Source organism: Oryctolagus cuniculus, chromosome 2, assembly GCF_051225735.1.
Source record: "Oryctolagus cuniculus isolate XC-2025 breed Fujian yellow rabbit chromosome 2, ASM5122573v1, whole genome shotgun sequence".
Taxonomy (NCBI): domain Eukaryota; kingdom Metazoa; phylum Chordata; class Mammalia; order Lagomorpha; family Leporidae; genus Oryctolagus; species Oryctolagus cuniculus.
This window is the reverse complement of record NC_142868.1, coordinates 119,486,878-119,494,054: the sequence shown is the minus strand read 5'-3', so window position 1 is coordinate 119,494,054 and position 7,177 is coordinate 119,486,878. Positions and strand designations below refer to the sequence as shown.

Below are 7,177 nucleotides of genomic sequence, written 5' to 3'. Positions count from 1 at the left end.
AATCCCAGCCAGGAGGCAATAGGTAATAGCTCAAATAGTTGGATCCCTGTCATCCGCATGGGAGATCTGAATTGAACTTCTAGCTCCTGGCTGCGGCCTGGCCCAGCCCCAGCTGTAGCGGACATTTGGCAAGTGAACCAGGGGATGGAAGATCTGTCTGTCTCTGTCTCTCTGCCTTCCAAATAATAACAATAAATCTAAAAACAGAGGCCAGCGCCATGGCTCAATAGGCTAATCCTCCACCTGCGGCTCCAGCACACTGGGTTCTAGTCCCATTTGGGCGCCAGATTCTGTCCCAGTCGCTCCTCTTCCTGTCCAGCTCTCTGCTGTGGCCCGGGAGTGCAGTGGAGGATGGCCCAAGTCCTTGGGCCCTGCACCTGCACAGGAGACCAGGAGAAGCACCTGGCTCCTGGCTTCCGATCAGCGTGGTGCGCCAGCCGCAGCGGCCATTGGAAGGTGAACCAACAGAAAAAAGGAAGACCTTCCTCTCTGTCTCTCTCTTACTGTCCACTCTGCCTGTTAAAAAAATAAAATAAAAATAAAAATAGATAGATACATTATACAACTCCACTTGTATGAAATGTCCAGAAGAGTCAATGCTACATAGAAAGTGAATTCATGGTTGCCTAGAGCTTGGGGGTCAGGGTGATTAGGTGGAAATACAGTGACTTTGTCTCTGGGGTGATGAACATGTTCTAGAACTGATTGTGGTAGTGGTTGAACAATTCTGTGAATATATTAAAAGTCATTGAGCTGTATATTAGATATGGTGAGTTATACATCAATAAAGCTTATAAAAGTATTGGAAAGTTTTTAAAAAGATACAACTGAAAACCACCTACTTCTGGGATTTTCCCTGACATCTCCAAGTAGAAGACACAGACACACACACACACACACACACATAAACCTAAATGACATACTGTAGGGAAAGTTCATCTTTTGGTAAATTCCAAAAATTGACAAGCCATTTAAACAATTGTATTATGGAATATCATACACACACACACACACACACACACAAGAAGAATGGGATTTCTAATTTAGTTATTAACTTAATCATGCTTACCTCTTAGAAAAACTAGCCTACTGTCAGCTAAAACACTCATTTAGCTTAGAAGCTGAAAGGATGGTACTCTTTCCTGGAGTTAAGGTCAAGGTCATCTGCTGGAAGCAGAGATGAAGGTCTCAGTTCAAGTGGGGCCATTGAGTTGACCCTCTGCGGTAGCTCTCCATCTGACTCAACTTTCTTTGGTCCTAGGAAATATCTTTTTTTTAATGTATGGTTTAGTAAGTATAAAGTACATAAACAATTAGGTAAGTTTGTAGAGAAGCTGACCCAGACCCATAAATTGGAAGATGTGGGTATTCATCTAAACTTTCTATATGTCTTTTTTTTTTTTTTTTTTTTTTTTTTGCCATGCAGAGTTAGACAGTGAGAGAGAAAGAGAGAGAGTGAGTTATACACAGTGAGAGAGAGACAGAGAGAAAGGTCTTCCTTCCGTTGGTTCACTCCCCAAATGGCCGACATGGCTGGCACTGCACTGATCCGAAGCCAGGAGCCAGGTGCTTCTCCTGGTCTCCCATGCTGGTGCAGGGCCCAAGCACTTGGGCCATCCTCCACTGCCCTCCCGGGCCACAGTAGAGAGATATACTGAAAGAGGAGCAACCAGGACTAGAACCTGGCGCCCATATGGGATGCCGGCGCCACAGGCGGAGGATTAGCCAAGTGAGCCATGGCGCCAGCCCCTCTATATTTCATTATTTTTACAGAATGTTTATTACAGCTATTTAATATACACTTTTTCACTTGTCATTTGGGGAGTCCTTTATTATAAAGACAATTCTTCTGTCTGATGACGAGCAGCGGTTACTCGGGACCTCCACGTTGGACAAATTCCATTTCTTCTTGAGGTACAGGTTTCCTTCTGTACTTCTGAGGCAGTGATTTAATGATTTCGGCAGTGTCCGGTAGCCCCTGATCCATCAGCAAATCTGGTGGTCTACTTCCTTAGCCTGCTGTGCAACTGCAGAAGAGTGACACGGCAGTCCAGCTGATCTCAAACTTCAGACACATTGGGTTTAGGATCGTCTCTTCTGGCAGGGAACCTTATTGATGGGGTATGTGGTTTGACTACCTGAATGACCCGGCTGGCAGACGCCATCTTACTGTCCATGATGACCCCAGGGAAGGGGCAGCTTCCGGGGAGCGAGCAAGCCGCAGCCACCTCTGTAGTTGTGGGCTGCTGTGGGCGGTGCCCACCTGTGAAGACATCTTAAGACCACAGGAGAACCCCCAGGCTTACTCCAAGAAATCAGAGGAGCTTTAAATAAGCCAGAACAAGGGCCATGCCAGGATTGGCCTTGAATTCTGGTTCTGTGATGTCCAGTACTGCAGTCACTCACCAGGTTGCTGTTGAGCCCTTGAATGGGGCTGGTCCAGTGAGACATCTCAAGTGAAATACACACAGCATTCTCAAGACAATACCAAAAAATGTAAAATACTGATTGTGTATTAAAATAGCAGTATTTTAGCTATCTGGAGTTAAGTTTACTTGTTTCTTTTTACCTTCTGAGTGTGGTGACTAGAACACGTAAAATCACACATAAGGCTCACACTCCTCTAAGGAGTGCTGTTCTTGACCGTATTTGAGCTGGTGCCAACAGCTGCGGGCTCTCACTTTGTGAGTGCTTCTCAAAGGTTCACAAAGGAACAGGAGAAGCACCCTTGGCACAGAGGAACAGGGGCTGAGGCTTCTGAAGCCATCAGTGACTGCAGCCGGGGCTTGCCTTCCACTGAGGACAGCTAATGAAATAAGATGAAGGTGAGCACAACTCTCTGATCTGAAACTCTGGAACGCCATCAAAATGGAGTGCTGTCATCCGCGGGACGGGCAGGGGTCTTACTCCACGGGGCTGAGACTTCAGTTCTCTGAGACAGAGCTCCTCCTCTCCCACCTTGCTGCTGAGCAGAGGTGGTCGTCGGTGATAGCAGAATCAGGTTTCAACACGGATTTATTCTGTCCATCGGCCTGCACCATGCACCTGCACACAACACTGGAGTTGCCTTGCCAGGGAAGACCTTTTCTTCCCTCTGAACTGTCTCTACCTCACTGCCCTCAGGAACTATCACACTCCCCCCACCCCAAAGACCCACTAGATGTTTACCTTCTGAGGCTGCCTGGGGCACATTTGAATGCTAGACTATATTGGAGTGTTTTGCTGCCCTGCAACACAACCCAGTTACTAAAAACGCAAAGGCACTGAACCTCTGTCAAAAACACCATCTGATTGCTGGGTTAGTGGAGAGTGAAGGCTGATGCAATCCTAAATCCGTCTGCATGAGCTGCTAGGTGTGACAGGAAGTGAGCAGTCAGGCATCTGAGAAGTCACGAGAAGTGACTGTCATGGTGCCAATGAGTTCAGGGCTGGAGCCACACCACAGGGTATCTGCAGCCCAACTCCTCCACCCCACTGCCCAGCACAGTGAGTGCTACATACAATTAAACAAGGGGAGCTTGAAGGGCTGATTATGGGATGCTCAGGACCTCTGGATCCCGAGAAAGAGAGATCCTGCCCGACAGCCAGGGACTGGCCTGGCTCTACCAGTCAGGCCCGGCACCCACCCACACCATTTCACAGAACATCAACATCAGACAAAGCCATTCTGAGCCCATGGTGGATGAAGACGAAAACAAGGCTACAACCAAATCATCTCAACACGGACAAAACCTGAACACTGTCCAAGTCACAGAAGTGACCAAACATCCATCCTGGCTAGGGAGCACCTGCTGCTGCTTTATCATTGCCGGCTCCAACCTTCCTCCATCTTCTTACCTTCTAGCTAAGAATTATTAAGACAGGGCTGGTGTTGTGGCATAGTGGGTTAAGCCCCTGCCTGTGTCACTGGCAACCCATATGGGTGCTGGTTGGAGACCCAGCTGCTCCACTTCCGATCCAGCTCCCTGTTAATAAGCCTGGGAAAGCAGTGGAAGATGGCCCAAGCGCTTGGGCCCCTGCACTCACATGGGAGACCTGGAAGAAGCTCCATGTTCCTGGCTTCAGCCTGGCCCAGACAGATCCACTGCAGGTACTTGGGGAATGAATCAGTGGATGGAAGTGCTCTCTCTCTCTCTCTAACTCTGCCTTTCAATTAAATAAAAAATAAATCTTAAAAAAAATATTAGAGACAGTCCCACAACAATCTAGCTTTCCGACAACATCCAGTTCCTTGAGCCCAAGGAAGGTGACACCCTTGAGACACCAGCCACTACACACAGCAAGTGAATTCTCTCACTCAATGGGCCAATAAACCCAACTCTGTTCAAGCATGTGTGTGCTCCTGAATGCTTTCTGGATACAAAGGAACCAACACTCCTTACCCATAACCATCCCTTTCCAGGTTAATGAGGCCTATGGTTGTCATTGTGCCTCTGTCGCAGGGAGAAAAGGAGGAAAAGCAGACAACCACATGGGACAGGAGAAACAGCGATGTTTGTCAGGCTTCACTCCAGAGTGACAGATGCTCTCCCATGGCCCACCCAAGGTCGTGCGCACTGTTCTATTTCTTCTCCCATTAAAGAACGGCCTTCAGAATATAGAATTATATTAGCCATGGGCCTGTACAAACAGATGCACACCATTCACAAGCCTCAATTCTTTTTTTTTTTTTAAGGGAGGTTTTTTGTCAGGCGGGGGAAACCCGACAGGCTGCCTCCCTGTGTTCCAGAGAACAGCTCAGCCTCAGTTCTTTAACAAATGACTTGTGACTCAAGTTACAAGTGATGGACACAATTAGGCAACACAAACTATTCCAAGTGTGACACTGATCTTGAAGCAGGTGGGAGGCCTGGAGTCAGAGAAGGCTAGCCTGCTTCCCAGTGTGTGATGAGTTACTTTAAACCGAGCCTGGTTCTCTGAACCCTGCAAACCGAGAGGACGCTAGGTAAAGCTGTGTGGGACAACGGGCAAAGGCCCAGAACAGTGCCTGGTACACAGCACTCAGATAACTCACCACCTTCAGACAAAAGGTGGATGCTACTGAAACAGCACATTAAAAACATTACATTAAAGCAAAGCTCTTCTCTGGAAATAAGTCAGCCTCTTGAAAGGATCCCTCTAAAATTAGCTTTTCTTTGAAGCTTGCCTGAATCCATTGGAATTTTCCCACAAGAAGTCACAATGTGACATCCGTGGCACCTCTTATAGTTAACATGAGAATCCTCCCAGAGTCTATAAAACCCCCGACCTGGAAACCAGGGGTCCGAGGCTAGCTCATTTGCTCACTAACTGGCTACGTCTGCAACTAACTCTTCAGCCCTGTGCCTCCACCACAAACTGGCCATTGTTTAACTTCGGTTAGAAGTGCTTTGGTAGCAGTAGGCAGTAGTGATGGCCTACACTGCCACCAGGGTCACAGTAACCACTTTCCTTGCTGATGGCACCCTCCCGCCCTTGGTGCTGACAACCCCTCCAGCATCCCACACTCATCCATCCTGGCGCACCTGTCCACCTGCCCACCAGGCTGCAAGCAGCTGGGAAACAGGCAGTATCTGGCTCATGTGTGTCCCACCCTTCCGTTCCCCTAGTGCCCACCAGGGATTGGTCCATGATGAGAGCTCAGAAATTTAATTAGAGTGCCAGAACTTTACAAGAAGTGCTAGCCGAAACCAAAAATGATTAGATTTTATTCAAACCCAAGTGATTTTTCTTCCAGAAGTATGGCGGCTTCTCTTGGTTACAAGCCTTCCCCAAACTTACTGCTTGTCCTGAGTCTCTCAAAACTTATCACAGGTACAAGCAAATTGTTTTTTCTGTCCAATTTATTGCCAGCAAAATCACACTAAATAACGATTTTATAGAAGAATATTGAAGCAAACTTTGGAGCAAACTGTTTTGTGTGTGCCTAGAGTATACAGGTGTTTGTTTTCAAGGGAAGAAAAACTTCATATTAAGATTCAGACCCTGGGGTCGGAGCTGTGGTGCAGTGGGTTAACACCCTGGCCTGAAGCACCCGGCATCCCAAGCAAGGAAAGTGGTTACTGTGTGACCCGGGTTCAAGACCCGGCTGCTCCTCTTCCCATCCAGCTCTCTGCTATGGCCTGGGAAAGCAGTAGAAGATGGCCCAAGACCTTGGACCCATGCACCCGCATGGGAGACCTGGAGGAAGCTCCTGGCTCCTGGCTTCAGATCGGATAGAAGATCTCTCTCTCTGCCTCTCCTCTCTCTGTGTAACTCTGACTTTCAAATAAATAAATAAATCTTTAAAAGAAAATATTCAGACCTGTTGTTCAGTCACAAGAGTGAATGTTACAAAACCAGCAGAAAATTTACATGTGATATGAAGCATGCAGGTGTTTTTCACAAACCCAGTTCAACTTCATCTTCATCCCTGAATTAAATCCATGCCACAAAAGTTTCAAAGGATTATGTAAAAAATTTGCTCTACCAAGTGTTCGACTAAGATCTAATACCTGTTTTGTGCAAAAATTATTGCCCTACCAAAGGCAGTCTGAAAGAAAAACAATGCACTCCTAACAGCAGGTTTCCTAACACAGGATGAGACATTTTGAAGAGCACATTGGGAGTGCAAAAACAAAGGAATGTGGCAAGGAACAAGAAGTCTCTGATGCTCAGTCAGTCCTGATTAACTTTTATTCTGCAACGTGATTCAGCAGGAATTTAGTAACAGTTCAAGCTTCAAAACAGGCGGAAAACAGGGGGAATGACTGTGCAAGCATCGTGCAAAGTTAGCACAGAGGAGCCAGGCTCTCAGCAGAAAGCCTTTGGCAACAGAGCAGTTCCTCTGAGGGAGGCCCTAGAGCTATCGCCGAGCTGCGCCCATGACACTGTTTTCTGGGCAGCTCACTGCTTGTCAGGCAGATGTCTGAGCTCACAGGGTGGGGGCACTACAAAGGAACTTCAGGTTACCTATTCTGTGGCTTATCAGCTTTCACAACTAACAAAGCTTTGATTTATATAAAACTGAGAATTTTGACTTTGTTTAACTGTTAGAAGTCTATGGAACAAGCATTTCCTTAGGCAACTGAAGCAAGCTCTCCCAGAAATAAAGGAAGTATTCTTCGGCTCAAGATTTCTCCAGTGAATTCCACCCGTTATCAAATATCAGCCATACTGATCCCCATTTCCCAACCAATTCTGTAGAGAAGACCAAGAG

General features: G+C 47.0%; 1 pseudogene; it reads right to left on the bottom strand.

The window, feature by feature from the left end:
• Nucleotides 1-1,870: 1,870 nt before the first annotated feature.
• Nucleotides 1,871-2,537, bottom strand: LOC100343790 (alpha-ketoglutarate dehydrogenase component 4 pseudogene; annotated as a pseudogene).
• Between the last annotated feature and the right edge of the window lie 4,640 nt (nucleotides 2,538-7,177).